Consider the following 14,945-nt stretch of genomic DNA (forward strand, 5'->3'; position numbering starts at 1 on the left):
TTCAAATAAGCTTAATTCGAAATAAAAATGGAGACATTACAACTGAAATACAAATGACCATATGTATGTAGAAAGAACATCACCAAAATACAATGACTATTCAAGACTACTATGAACGCTTCAATACACACAAACTAGAAAACCTAGAGGAAATGAATACATTCCTGGAAACATACAATTCCACCCTGGCTTAAGTCAGAAAAAAAATAGAAATGCTGAACAGATGAACAACAATCAGTGATATTGAATCAGTAATTTAAAAACTCCAAAAAAAAAAAAAAGTCCAGAGCCAGATGGATTTGCAGCTGAATTCTACCAGACATTGAAAGAAAACTTGGTACTAATTCCATTGAAACTATTCCAAAAGATTAAGGAGGAGAGACACAGTAAGGACATAGTATGTCCCTAGCACATACTATGAGGCCAGTATCACTCTGACACCAAAGCCAAGAGAGGACATAACAAAAAGAGAAAACTACAGGCTATATCCCTCATGATATGTTTTCAAATGAAAACACTCAACAAAATACTAAAAAATAGAATCCAACAGCACATCAAAAAATAATTCACCATGATCAAGTGGAGTTTCATTCAAGTGATGCAGAAATGGTCAAACACATGCAGGTCTATAAATGTGATTTATGACATAAGCATAATTAAAAACAAGAACCATATTATTATCTCAATAGACACAGAGAAAAGCTATCAATAAAATCTAGCATCCCTTTAGGATAAAAACCCTCAACAAACTATGTATCAAACAAGCATACCTCAAAATAATAAAAGCCACATATGACAAACCCATAGCCAACATCATACTGAACAGGGGATAGTTGAAGTTACTCCACCTAAGAACTGAAACAAGACAAGGGTGGTCACTTTCACCACTTTTGTTCTAGTATTGGAAGTCCTAGTCAAGGCAATCAGGCAAGAGAAAGAATCAAAGGCATCCAAGTTGGAAAAGAGGAAGTCACACTGTCTCTGTTTGTCAATGATATAATCTTACCCCTAGAAAGCCCTGAAGACTCTTCCAAAAGATTTCTAGATCTGATCAATAAATTCAGTAAAGTCTCAGGTTATAAAATCAATATTCGCAAATCAGTAGCACTACTATACACTAACACTGACCAAGCTGGGAATCAAACCAAAAACTCGATCTCTTTTACAATAGCTACAAAACAAAACAAACAAAAAAATTGGAATATACTTAATGAAGGAGGTGAAATAGCTCTACAAGGAGAACCAAAAAAACACTGCTGAAAGAAATCACAGATGACACAAACAAATGGATACATGTCCCATGCCTTGGATTGGAAGAATCAATATTGTGAAATGACGACATTGCCCAAAGCAATCTACAGATTCATAGCAAAATATCAATATCATTTTTCACATAATTAAAGCTATTCTAAAATTCATAACCAAGAAAGAGCCCACATAGCCAAAGAAATCCTAAGAAAAAGAATAAATCTGGAGGCATCACGTTACCCAACTTCAACTATATTGCAAGGCTATGGTAACGAAAACAGCATTATACTGGTGTAAAAGATACATAGACAAATAAAACAGAATAAAGAACTCAGAAGTAAAGCCAAATACTTAACAACCAACTGAACTTTGACAAAGCAAAAAATAAATAAATAAATAAATAAATTGGGGAAATGACTGCCTCTACAACAAATGGTGCTGGAGTAATTGCCAAACCATATGTAGAAGAATGAAACTGGATCCCTATTTCTCACCATATATATAAATTAATTCAGGATGAATTCAAGAAATAACTCTAAGATCTGAAACTATAAAATTCTAAAAGAAAACTTAGGAAGAACCCTTTAGGACATTGGTCTAGCCAAAGAATTATGACTAAAACCCCAAAATCAAATGCAACAAAAACAAAAATAAATAAATGGAATCCAATTAAACTAAAAAGCTTCTGCACAGCAAAAGAAATAATCATTAAACAGATAACCTACAGAATGGGAGAAGATATTTGCAAATTATGCATCCAATATAGGACTAGTCTCCAGAATCTACAAGGAACTAAAATCAGCAAGTAAAAAACAAATAATCTTATGAAAAGGTGGGAAAATGACATGAATAGATGTTTCTCAAAGATACACGATTGGCAAAAAAAAAAAAAAATTAAAAATGCTCAACATCACTAATAATCAGAGAGGTTAAAATTAAAACCACGACATACCACCTTATCTGAGACAGAACGGCCATTATTAAAAACTCAAAAAACAATAGGTACTGACATGGATGTGGGTAGGAATGTAAATTAGTACAACCTCTATGAAAAACAGTGTGGAGATTCTTCTATGTAAAACAGTATGGAGATTTCTCAAAGAACTAGCAGTAGATCTCCAATTCAATCCAGCCATCTAATAACTGGGTATCTACTCAAAGGAAAGTAAGTCACTACCAAAAAGACACCTGCATGTTTATGTTTATCTCAGCACTATTGACAATTACAATGACAATGACATGGAATCAGCCTAAGTGCACATCAACCAATGAATGTATAAAGAAAATGAGGCATACATGAAATACTACTCAGCCATAAAAAATGAAATATCTTTTGCAGCCAGGTCCTTTGAGTTTCAAGCTATTGCTTGTAGTGTTCTGGCGAATAATTTTGTTAATTAAGTTACTGAGGTTTAGGGTTAAGCATAGTTGGGTATCTAGTCCCAGTTTGTACCTTAGCTATAGTGTATTCAGGGTACTAAAGCCACTTTCGTAGAATATTTTACCATAACTGGGGTTTTTTACAACTTAGTTGTAGTTTAGCTTTATTGGGAATAAAATCTTAAACGCTCTTTACGCCGGGCCCTATTAACTTGAGTCAATCGCATGGCCGCGGTGGCTGGCACGAAATTGACCAACTCTAATGGTCAGTGTAGCCTAGTTAAACTTTCGTTCATTGCTAAAAGTTTGTCACTGCTGTTTCCTGTGGGGGCGTGGCTAAGCAAAGTGTTTTGAGCTGCATGTGTGCGTGCTTGATACTCGCTCCTCATGTTCTGATATTCTAGAGGACATTTTCACAGGGCTGTGGATGCTTGCATGTGTAATCTCACTGAGAGCTAATAGAAAGGCTAGGACCAAACCTATATGTTTATGGGGTAATACTACCCGTCTAGACATTTTCAGTGTCTTGCTTTAAATATTAAGCTACATTAACTTGATTAGAATTTAAATAAATATATAGCGATACGCCCATGTAGGCTTGGAATTTAATTTACTACTATATTAGTATAAGCATGTTTTCTGAAGGGCATAATTTGAAGTGTGTGGGAGTAAACACAGGCAGTACTATTTATTGGTGTGTGCGGGTGATTGTAGGGCGTGTGTGTTTTCTCAGTTTGTGGAACTTGTAAATTAAATAACGTCAATAGTGGGATTTCTCTTCGTGGTATCTGCCTCAGAAAATAAGAATTGTGTCTAGGGTTAGATAGGAATTCGTATGGTTGTAGGAGTGGTGGTCTATGGATTTAATTGGGTGTGAATACTAGCTCGTTATTTTATCATGTCCCATAACCATTAACTGAATAATACCTTAGTGGTTATTATAATAACCTTTTATGGATATAATGTTGAACTCTGTACAACTATATGGATGGAGGGCCCCAAATCAGCAAACACTAAGTTTGAAGCAGAGCCTTCATTTAAAGCAAACCCTTGTCAAGCCTACCAGAGCAGCGGGTATGTGTGCCGAACAGTAAGGCATTGTGTCCTGGATCGTCTGCCAAAGTTCGCAGGAATGCAGGAAGTAAAACAGAATCGCCACAGGACTATTCTGGGGCCAGCTTCCCTTAACCCTGTAGCCTGGCAGTCTGACCCAAAGTTGCCCTCACCTGAAGGTTCTGGCTCTTCCTCACTTTCACTTCCCCTTCCCCTATAAGTTGGAGGATAAAATGGGTATCAATGCTAATATTTCCAGGGAGAACATGAAACCAGAGGTTTCTTTCTCTGTAATCTGCTATTAAAGAAAATGACAAATGAATATAAATGTGTACTACACTTTGAAAAAAAAAAAAAAAAGGCCAGGAGTGGTGGCTCAAGCCTATATTCCCAGCATTTTGGGAGGCCGAGGCAGGTGGATCACCTGAGGTCAGGAGTTCAAGACCAGCCTGACCAACATATTGAAACCCCATCTCTAAAAAAAAAAAAGAAAAAGTATAATATTATTAAATACATATTATATATATAGTATATATATTTTTTATATACTCGTATATAATATTATATGTATATAATATTATATACAAGCTTAACCGCAAGTCAGAACCAAGTAAAGTTCTGACTTGGGGTTAAGCCTGAGTGGGAGTTAGAGCGATGAGTAGTGATTGAGTAAAAGCCTAGTATGTTAGAGAAGTAGTAAGTTTTTACTGGGGTGCTTAATTTTATATTGTTAGTTATAAGACTAAGTTCTATTGCTAGGAGGAGCCCTAAAATAGTTACGCCCAAAGCTGTCAGTTTTAGGTAATGTGGTATAGTGACTTGGGTGTGTGAGACAGGAGGAATGCAATTAGAAATAAGAAACCCAGGGAAAATACTACCCACAGCAAGGCGATTGATGGGATTTATTAATAAGGGGTTATTTTCATTAATTGAGATAAGAGTTGTAAAGCGAGGGTGTCCCCTTAGAGTAAAGAAGATAATGTGGATACTGTATATAGCTGTAAGGGAGGTGGCTACGGGAGTAGTTGTAAGGGCTCAGGCATTGGTATAAAACATGTTGGCTGTCTCGATGATTAGATCTTTTGAGTAGAAGCCTGTAAGGAAGGTTGTTCTATGAGTGCAAGGCTGCCAATAACGAGGGAGGAAGGGGTGAAGGGTAAAATTTTGAATAGGCCTCCTATTTTTCGAATATCTTGCTCATTATTTAGGCTGTGGATGATAGATCCTGCAGATAGAAATAGCATAGCTTTGAAAAAGGTGTGGGTGCAGATGTGAAGGAAGGCTAGATGTGGTTGATTAATGCCAACTGTTACTATTATGAGGCCTAGTTGGCTTGAGGTTGAAAAGGCTACGATCTTTTTTATATCATTTTGTGTTAGAGCACAGATTGCTGTAAATAGGGTGGTAATGGCCCCTAGCGATGAGTGTTTGAATAAGTAGATTATTTTCTATTAGGGGGTGAAAGCAGATAATTAGGAAAATGCCTGCAACAACTATTGTGCTGGAGTGGAGTAATGCTGAAACTGGAGTGGGTCCTTCTATGGCGGAGGGTAGTCATGGGTGGAGACCAAATTGGGCTGATTTTCCTGTTGCTGCTAGGAGGAGGCTTATTAGAGGAAAGGAGTTTGGGGTAGAATTAAGAATAAATATTTGTTGAAAATCTCATGAGCTAGTATATAAAAAGAACCATGCCATTGCCAGAATAAAGCCAGTATCTCCAATGAGATTATATAGGATTGCTTGCAGGGCTGCTGTGTTGGCATCTGTTTGGCTGTGTCATCAGCTAATTAGTAGAAAAGATATAATGCCTATTCCTTCCCATCCAATAAAAAGTTGAAACAGATTATTAGCGGTGATTAAAATTAGTATTGTGACAAGAAAAATAAGTAAATACTTGAGGAATTGATTAATGTTTGGGTCTGAGCTTATATATCATATTGAGAATTCCACAATTGACCAGGTGATGAATAATGCTACGGGGGTAAATATTATGGAAAAGAAATCTAGCTTAAAGCTTAGCAATAATTTGATAGTTTGAATTGTTATTCAATGCCAGTTTGAAATTGTTGATTCTTGGCCCATAAAAATAAATATTATTATGGATAGGATGCTAATGGTAAAGGCATAGGTAATAGCTAGTTTTACATAATGTGGATATAAAAAGTTTTTGTGGGTTTTAATTAAAGTAATTATAATGGGTGCTAGTAGGGGGATTAGTATTATTAGAGTGATGGAGGAGTGTATTTTTACTTTTATTTGGAGTTGCACTAATGTTTTTGGTTCCTAAGACCAATGGATAGCTACTATCCTTTAAAAGTTGAGAAAGCCAAGCTACTAGGCTTGGGGGCATGAGTTAGCAGTTCTTGCGTACTTTCTCGGTAGTTAAGAAGCTGTGGACTTCTATTATTAGATTCACAATCTAATGTTTTGGTTAAACTATAGTTACAGGGCGTTAATCCTATGATCACCTTAGGATCTAGGGGGAGGAGAAGGATTGGTGCCATATGTATTAGTGTTAGTGTATTTTCTCTTGTGAATAGGGGTCTTACATTGCTAGTACTATATGTTAATGGCCCTTGCTGGGTTGAAGTAAATATATGTAGTGAGCATAGGGCTGTGATTAGTATATTAAACCCCGTGAATATAATCGCAAAGTTGGATCAGGAGAAGGAAGCTAATATTGTAAATAGTTCTCCTGCTAGGTTGATAGTTGGAGGTAGGGCGAGATTGGCAAGATTTGCTAGGAGTCACCAGAGGGCTAGAAGTGGAAACAGTGATTGGAGGCCCCGGGTGAATATTATAGTTCAGCTGTGAATTCGTTCGTAGTTTGAATTTGCTAGGCAAAATAATAAAGATGAGGTTAGTCCATGAGCAATTATTAGGATTATTGCACCAGTAAAGCTTCAGGGGGTTTGAATGAGGGTAGCTAGGATAACTAGTGCTATGTGACTAACAGAAGAGCAGGCGATGAGTGATTTTAGGTCAGCTTGTCGTAAGCAGATAGAACTTGTTATAACTATGCCTCATAGGGATAAAATAAGGAAAGGATAGCTTATTTTTTTCTGTTAAAGGGTTAAGAATAGGGGTAAGTCGTATCATGCCGTAACCACCTAGCTTTAGCAGGACTGCTGTAAGTACTATTGAGCCAGCAATTGGGGCTTCAACATGGGCTTTGGGGAGTCATAGGTGAAGTCCATGTAAGGGTATTTTGACTATAAAGGCTATGATGCACCCCAGTCATATAACATTATTAGTTCAGGAAATTAGTTCTTTGGTATTAATTATTATTGCCAGTATATTTAAAGATCCTAAGCTATTTAAGTGATAGAGGAGCATAATTAGTAGTGGAAGAGATCCTGCTAGTGTATAGAATAAGAAGTATGAGCCAGCATTGAGGCGCTCTGGTTGATACCCTCAGCGGGTAATGATAACTAAGGTAGGGATTAGGGTAGTTTCAAATAGGATATAAAATGGGATTGTTCTGTGGCTGTAAATGTTATGATTAGGTAGATTTGTAAAAAAATTAGTATTGAGATGTATAGTTTTTTTCACGGGAGGGGGTTGTTATAGAGGTGTTGTTGTGTTGCTAAAATTATTAGTGGTAGTAGTCAGGCTGTTAGGATTAGGAGAGGTGATGTTAATGGGTCTGAGAAGAAAATTAGTGATAAATTACATGAATTATTTGGTAGATATAGTAGCATGAGGGTAAAAGCACTAATTAATAGGCTGCAGGCTATTATATTAATTCATATTATATGATTTTTTGAAAGTCATATTATTGGAAGTATCATAATTGTTGGTAAAATAGTTTTTAACATTGAAGTAGATTTAAGTTTTGCATATAATCTAGGCCATATAGGTTAGAAATTAGGATTAATAAAGCTAGACCTACTGCAGCTTCGCATGAGGCAAATACTAGAAGGGTAATAGGTATTTTATATATATATATTAATATTAAGTGTATATTTAAGGTTATGAGTGTCACTATAATGAATGGTGATAATATTATGCCTTCCAAACATAGTAGAGATGATATTAGGTGAGATCAGTAGATTAGTAATCCTAGTAAAGATATGGAATATGCTAGTGCGGTATTGATGTAGATGAAAGACACTTTGGTAAATATGATTTATCATACTCTAATAAGTCAAAATCATTTGTTTTGATTAAAATATATACCAACTTAACGCAATCTAATCCTTTTTGAGTTCATTCATAGGCTAACCCTAATGCTAGAATAATAAGTAGAACGAGAATTATGTTGATTGTTAGCATTTTTGTTTGAGTTGCTCATGGTAGAGGTAATTTCTAGGTCATTTCTAGGTAATTTCTAGTAGGGCAATTTCTAGGTCAAATAGAAGAAATGTAATAGCAACTAAGAAAAATTTTATAGAAAAGGGCAGGCGGGCAGAGGCTATAGGATCAAATCCACATTCATAGGGGTTATATTTCTCTGCATAAGTATTTAATAGTATATTTAAAGTATACTATTAAAAGTATACTATTAAAATGTAATGATAATTAGTAGCAAAGCTAGTAGAATACTAGTTCCTAGGGTTAGTGCTAGATTAATTACTCTATCTTGAGTCTATCCAGGCCTATTGATTGGAAGTCAATGGTACTGTTTATACTAAGAGAATAAGATCCTCATCAGTAGATAGACGTGTAGAGCAATAGTCATACTACATCTACAAAATGTCAGTATCATGCGGCAGCTTCAAAGCCGAAGTGGTGGTTGGATGTGAAGTGGTATAATTGTTGGTGAATATAGCATGTACCAAGGAGAGTGGTTCCATGGAAACCTGTAGCTATAAAGAATGTAAAGCCGTAAATTCTGTCAGAAGTAGTAAAGGAAGTTTCAGAATATTCTGATATTTGTAGTTAGGTAAAGTAGACTCCTAGTGCGATAGTTATGGATAGTGCTTGAGCTGATTCTCCTTGATCAGCTTCTATTAGGCTGTGATATGCTCAAGTAATTGTGACTCCTGATGTGAGTAGGACAGCTGTATTTTAAAGTGGCACTTCCATTGGGTTAAGGGGAAGAATACCTGTGGGGGGTCAATGTCCTCCTGTTTGTGGGGTTGGGGCTACACTAAAATGATAAAATGCTCAGAAGAAACCAGCAAAAAAGAAGATTTCTGAAATAATAAATAGGATTATTCCATATCAGAGACCTTTTCGAACAGGTATGGTGTGGTGGCCTTGATATGTGCTTTCTAGGACTACATCACATCATCACTGAAATATTGTTATTGCGCTAGCTAATAGTCCTGCGGTAAAGAGGAGAATATAGTAGAAATGAAATCATATAATTAGGCCAGAGGTTAATAGAAAGGTTGATAGAGCTCCTGTTAGTGGTCAGGGACTTGGATTAACTATGTGATAAGCGTGCGTTTGGTGTGTCATTATGAGTTATCGTGTAGATAGAAGCTTACTAGAAGTGTAAAAGCATAGGCTTGGATTAAGGCTATGCCTAATTCTAGGGTGATCAGTAGAATAATAATGATGATGGTAATTGTGGAAGTGGAGAGAGAAATAGACAGAAGGGTTAATGTAGTATCTCCGAGTAGGTGTATTAGGTGACCTGCTGTGATGTTGGCTATTAATCGTATGGTTAGTGCTACTGGTTGAATAAAAAGGCTAATTGTTTCAATGATAATATAGGAATAAGTGGGATGGGTATTCCTTGGGGTAAGAAATGGGCAAGGGATGCTTTTGTTTTAAATCGAAGTCCTATGAGCACAGTTACTGCTCATTGAGGAATTGCTATACCTAAATTTATTGATAGTTGAGTGGTTGGTGTAAATGCATAGGATGTAAGCCCAAGAAGATTATTTAGAGCGATGAAAGTAATTAGGGCTAGAAGTATAAGAGATCAAGTTCATCCTTTAATGATGTGGACTGCTATTATTTGTTTTAGTATAAGTTGAATTAATCATTGTTGAAGAGAGGAAAGTTGGTTGTTGATTAGGTTGTTAGAGGTATAATCAGTGTAGTAGGAAATAAAATAATTAATATTACTAGGGGGACTCCTAAGATTATGGGAATACTGAAAGAGGTAAATAGATTTTGGTTCATTTTAGTTCTCAAGTTGTTCTATGTTTTTGTGTTTTAGTTAATTTTGATGATGGGATGATATGGAAAATAAAATTCAGTATTTTTAGTTGAATAATATAAAAGAGGGTTACAACTATTGACAGGATCACCATTGGTCATGGTGAAATATCTAGTTGAGGCATTCACTGTAGAGAGAGGGGTTCTCTCAATCTTTAACTTGAAAGGTTAATGCTAGGTAGCTTTACAGTGATACGATATATAAGTATGAGGCTCATACTTCGAAATCTTGTCAATAAATGAATTCTAGGACAATAGGTATAAAGCTGTGGTTTGATCTGCAAATTTCTTAGCATTGTCCACAAAACAGTCCTGGTCATATGAAGGCCAGTATAGCTTGATTTAAGCGTCCTGGGATTGCATATGTTTTAACGCCCAGTGATGGAACGGCTCATGAGTGTGAGATGTCTTGTGTTGAAATTAGCATATGAATATCTGCTTCTATTGGTAAGGTTGTTCGACTTCAAGAAGTCAGAATTCACCAGGTTCAAGGAAATAAGTTGGTACAATATAGGAGTCAAAGGCTAGGTCTTTGTAGTCTGAATACTTGTAGCTTCAGTATCATTGGTGACCAACTGTTTAAAGGGTTAAGTAAGGTTTATTAAATTAGTCTGTTACATATAGAATACGTAGAGATGGAAGAGCAATTATAATAAGAATAATGGCGAGCAGGATGGCTCAGATTATTTCGATTTCTTGAGCATTTATGGTGCTAGTGTGAGTTAATTTTGTAGTAAGTATTAGGAAATAACATATAGTACTAGTGAGCTAATTAGGAAAATAATTATAAGGCGTGATCGTGAAAGGCACCAAGTTCTTCTATTATAGGGGATGTAGCATTTTGTAAGCCTAACTGAGCTGGTGTTGCCATTAAGATATATAGATTTTTGGTCTATAATTTAACTTTGACAAAGTTATGTAATTATTTTACTAATATCTTATCAGAAAAAGTCATAGGGTCTATGGGATTGGCTTGAAACCAATTTTGGGGGGTTCAGATTCTTCCTTTTCCGCTCAGAGCTTTTACATAAGTAGACTCTTCAAATGTGTGATAAGGAGGAGGGCAGCCATAGAGTCATTCTAGGTTGGTAGATAGTTGCTCAATGGTTGAAACTTTACGTTTTGAGGAGAAGGCTTCTCAGATTATAAAAATTATTAGAATAACTGCTGTTAGTGAAATGAATGAGCCTACAGATGAGATGATATTTTATGTAGTATATGCATCGGGATAGTCTGAATATCGTCAGGGCATTCCGGATAGGCCGAGAAAGTGCTGTGGAAAGAAAGTTAAATTTACACCTACAAATATAATGGTAAAATGAATTTTAGCATAGGTCTGGTCAAGCATATAACCTGAGAATAATGGAAATCAGTGAATAAATCCCCCTATAATGGCAAATACTGCTCCCATAGATAAAACGTAATGGAAGTGGGCTACTACATAGTATGTGTCATGCAGGACAATACCTAATGATGAGTTAGCTAGTACAATTCCTGTTAACCCGCCTACGGTGAAAAGAAAGATAAAACCCAGAGCTGAAAGTATTTCGGGAGACCATTTAATGTTACCGCCATGTAGTGTGGCTAGTCAGCTAAAGACTTACCCCAGTGGGGATAGCGATAATTATAGTAGCTGATGTGAAGTATGTGCGTGTGTCCACATCTATCCCTACTGTGAATATATGGTGGGCTCGTATGATAAAGCCCAGGAAACCAATAGATATCATAGCTCAGACTATACCCATATATCCAAATGGTTCTTTTTTGTTAGAGTAATATGTTACAATATGTGAGATTATTCTGAAGCCTGGTAGAATAAGAATATATATTTCAGGGTGCCCAAAAAATCAAAATAGATGTTGATACAGAATGGGATCACCGCCACCAGCAGGGTCAAAGAAAGTGGTATTAAGATTGCAATCGGTTAATAGTATAGTAATTCCAGCAGCTAGGACTGGGAGGGAAAGGAGTAGAAGAACTGCTATAATAAGGACAGATCAGACGAAAAGAGGTGTTTGATACTGTGTTATGGCTGGTGGTTTTATGTTAATAATTGTTGTAATAAAATTAATAGCCCCTAGAATAGAAGAAATACCTGCTAGGTGAAGTGAAAAGATAGTTAAGTCTACAGAGGCTCCTGGGTGTGACACATTCCCTACTAAGGGCGGGTAGACTGTTCAGCCAGTTCCGGCGCCGGCTTCTAGAGTTGAGGATGTGAGTAGAAGAAGAAGTGATGGAGGTAGAAGTCAGAAGCTTATATTATTTATTGGAGGGAACGCCATATCGGGAGCACCAATTATTAGAGGAATAAGTCAATTTCCAAAACCCCCAATTACAATCGGTATTACTGTAAAGAAAATTATAATGAATGCATGAGAGGTAACAATAACATTATAAACATGGTCATCTTCTATAAGGCTTCCTAGTTGGCCTAATTCTGCTAGAATTAGGAGGCTTAGGGCTGTCCCTACTGCCCCGGCTCATGCGCCAAATAGTAAATATAGTGCTCTGATATCTTTATGGTTGGTTGAAAATAGCGATTTATGAACATAGGTAGGAAAAGGTAAAATGGCTGAGGAAGCATTAGACTGTAAATCTAAAGACAGAGGAATAGCCCTCTTTTTACCAGCTCTGAGGTGATTTATCATATTGAATTACAAATTCAAAGAAGCAGCTTCAACGCTGCAGGGGCTTCTCCCACCTTTTTTCCCCCTTACAGAGGGAGAAGTAGATTCAAGCCAGTTGATTAGGTTATTTAGCTGTTAACTAAATTTTTGTGGGTTAAAGTCCCATCAATCTAGGGAGGGCTTAGCTTAATTTAAGTAATTGATTTGCGTTCAGTTGATGCAAAATAAAGTTTGCAGTCCTTAGAGTGGTGCAGAAATTAAGTAAAATTTACTTACTAAGGGCTCTTGATCTTATTAACCTAAATTTCTAGATTATTAGTATTAATGGTGTTACAGGTAGGTGGAAGAAATCATAAGTGTGAGTAGAAGAGGTGCTGGCTTTATATGTTTCAGTTGTCAATTAATTTTTGTATTCTTGGATGTGGGAAATATCGTTATTGAAATGGAGTATGTTAGGTGTATATAAAAATATAGGTTTATTAGTGTTAATATAGCTATAGTAAGAGGAAAAATGAGATTGTCATTTTTTATAAGTTCTTGTATAATAGCTCATTTAGGGGAAAAGCCTGTTAGTGGGGGTAGGCCTCCTAAAGATATATTATTATTGGAATTATAGGCATTGTTCATGTGAGTTTATTTCAGGTGTGTGATAGTGATAGAGTTGTTATGTTTGAATTTAGATAAAAAATTGTGAATATAGAGATTGTTAAGAAGATATAGATGAATAGGCTTAGAATGGTGATATTTGGGTGGTAGAATAGTACTGCTGTTATTCATCCCATGTGGGTGATTGAGGAGTAAGCTAGGATTTTGCATAGTTGTGTTTGGTTAAGTCCTCCTCAGCTGCCAATTATAATTGATAAAATTGAGACTGTGAAAATAACATTTAATTGACTGATGGGAAAATTTGAAGAATAATTGATACAGAGGCTAGTTTTTGTCGTGAGAATGAGTATGGTGGGAGCTAGGGGGATGCCTTGGGGTGAAGGGGGGCTATTCCTATTTTATTGCTAGGGCAATTAATATTATTGTAGATAGAATTTGATTAAGGGATAGGTTAATTGTTCATTGTCCGGAAATTAGATTGTTGAGGATAATGGCTACTAAGAGGATTACAGATGCGGTTGCTTGTATTAAGAAATATTTAGTGGATGCTTCTGTGGAGCGAGGGTTTGTGTTTTTAGCTAGTATTGGTACGATGGCTAATATATTTAATTCTAAGCCTATTCAGAATTAGGAATCAGTGTGAGCTTAAAATTGTAATTATGGTCCCTATTAGAATAGTAAGGGAAATAATGAGGTGGGCTAGAGGATTAATGTTAGTGCGGGAAGGGTTGAACCAACATTTCGGGGTATGGGCCCGATAGCTTATTTAGCTGACCTTACTACTTAGAATATGGCGTAATAGGTATCACGGAGAGTTTTGAGTTCTCAGGTATGGGTTCAATTCCTATAATTCTAGAAATAAGAGGATTTAAACCTCTACGATTTACGCTATCAAAGTAATTATTTTGTCAGACATCTTTCTTATGTTTGGGGTGGAATACCAGATATTAGAATGGGCATTGAAATATATCATATACATAGTGCTAGTGTGAGTGGTAAAAAATTTTTTTCATAGGATGTGTATTAGTTGATCATAGGGAAATTGGGGATATGCAGTTCGGATTCATAGAAATAGGGTAGTTAATAGAAGAGTTTTGGTTATAAAATTAATTGTATAAAGTTCTGGTGTAGCTATATTGTACGGTGCTTCTATGAAGATAATAGTAGTTAGGGAATTTATTATAATGATGTTTATATACTCTGCTATGAAGAATAGAGCGAATGAGCCTACAGCATATTCAATATTAAAACCTGAAACTAGTTCTGATTCACCTTCTGTTAGGTCGAAGGGAGCTTGGTTAGTTTCTGCTAATGTGGAAATAAATCATATTATAGCTAGGGGCCATGATGGTAGAGGAAGTCAAGAGTGTTCTTGTGTTATAATGAATGAATATAAGTTAAATGAACCACTTATTAGTAGGGTTGATAGTAGGATAATGGCTAGGGTGACTTCATATGAGATTGTCTGAGCTACAGCTCGTAGTGCACCGATTAATGTGTAGTTTGAGTTGGATGCTCATCCAGATCATAAGATTGAATAAACAGCTAGACTTGATGTTGCTAGTACAAATAGGAGGCCTAGGTTGAAGTTGATTAGGGGGAATGGTATGGGGAGGGGGGGTTCATAGGAGGAGGGTGATAGAGAGGGGTAGCGTTGGGGCAGTTACGTATAGGGTTGTGGTGGATGTGGTGGGCAGTAGCGGTTCTTTTGTAAAAAGTTTTATTGGATCAGCAATTGGTTGGAGTGTTCCATAGGGACCCACAATGTTGGGGCCTTTGCGGAATTGCATATGGCCCAGGATTTTTTGTTCTATGAGTGTTAAGAATGCTATAGCAATTAGGGCAGGGATAACTAGTAGGAGTAAATTAACTATAAACATGTTGTTAAGAAGAGGAGTTGAACCTCTGATCATAAAG

The 14,945-nt window shown here is 36.3% G+C and overlaps 1 long non-coding RNA gene across 1 annotated transcript; it reads left to right on the top strand.

Moving 5' to 3' along the window:
* The first annotated feature begins 2,779 nt into the window (after positions 1-2,779).
* On the top strand, positions 2,780-11,307 carry LOC116545803. Its single transcript, XR_004266452.1, has 3 exons — positions 2,780-3,017; positions 9,748-9,753; positions 10,852-11,307. It is a non-coding gene; the product is annotated as an uncharacterized LOC116545803 (long non-coding RNA).
* The last annotated feature ends 3,638 nt before the right edge of the window (positions 11,308-14,945 follow it).

Source organism: Sapajus apella, unplaced genomic scaffold, assembly GCF_009761245.1.
Source record: "Sapajus apella isolate SASKATOON/1434 unplaced genomic scaffold, GSC_monkey_1.0 scaffold377, whole genome shotgun sequence".
In the NCBI taxonomy this organism is placed as follows: Eukaryota; Metazoa; Chordata; class Mammalia; order Primates; family Cebidae; genus Sapajus; species Sapajus apella.